Source organism: Narcine bancroftii, chromosome 12 (genome assembly GCF_036971445.1).
Source record: "Narcine bancroftii isolate sNarBan1 chromosome 12, sNarBan1.hap1, whole genome shotgun sequence".
Lineage (NCBI taxonomy): Eukaryota > Metazoa > Chordata > Chondrichthyes > Torpediniformes > Narcinidae > Narcine > Narcine bancroftii.
This window is the reverse complement of record NC_091480.1, coordinates 4,429,873-4,430,700: the sequence shown is the minus strand read 5'-3', so window position 1 is coordinate 4,430,700 and position 828 is coordinate 4,429,873. Positions and strand designations below refer to the sequence as shown.

Sequence of the window (828 nt, the reverse complement as noted above, 5' to 3'; positions counted from 1 at the left end):
TTGCTCATTAAATTTGTTTGAATTGATCATTGAATGTATTTATTTATGTACATGTTTTTTTCCCTTCGGATATTAATGTTTTATAGATTTGGCAGAACTATACCACCTTTAATTTTATGTCAAAACATCTCAGGTTTTGCGGTAGGGGATTAGAGTTCTTTTTTTTTCTTTTTTGCCATTCTGACAACATTGTATGAGGAAAGGGTATAATTACTATTGCTTTATTTTTGGAAATGTATTTATATTCTTCATATTTGGTAACCTTATGTTCTCTATACAATGTGTTCTTGTTCTATAAAACTCAATAAAAAAGATTGAAAGAAAAAAACATCAGTCTCTGATCACACTGTACCTCCTCTGTCATGGAATATGTGACGAATCTCTTTACAACTAATGTGATCCTGTTGCATGTAACATTATGCAAAGCAGATAATATTTGCCATTAGCAGACAAAAAGGGTAGGAGGCAATGGGATAGTCAACGTTTCATGTCAAGACCCTGCATCAGAACTGAAAGTGCAAAGATGAGATAGCCAGTATAAAGAGGCAAGGGAGTGGAGTGAGGCAGGAGCTGGGAAGCACCAGGTTGATCCAGGTGAGATGGGGCTGATACGCAGATGGAGCTAGGATAACAACTGAAGCTGGTAAGTAAAAGGTGGAGATAAATGGAGTATGGAATCCGACTAACAAAATGTGAGGAACCAGACAAGAGGGATGATGGGCATTTTGGAACTGCTAGGGGAAGGGGTAAAGGATGCATTGGGAGGTATGTGTGGGTGACAAACAGATGGAACCAGGTGGGGAAAGATAAGAAGGAAGTGGGTGTGTG

General features: G+C 38.3%; 1 protein-coding gene across 17 annotated transcripts in view; it reads right to left on the bottom strand.

Moving 5' to 3' along the window:
- xpo6 (exportin 6) overlaps positions 1 to 828 on the bottom strand; it is a 291,971-nt gene that overhangs the window by 100,094 nt on the left and 191,049 nt on the right. The window lies entirely within an intron of this gene.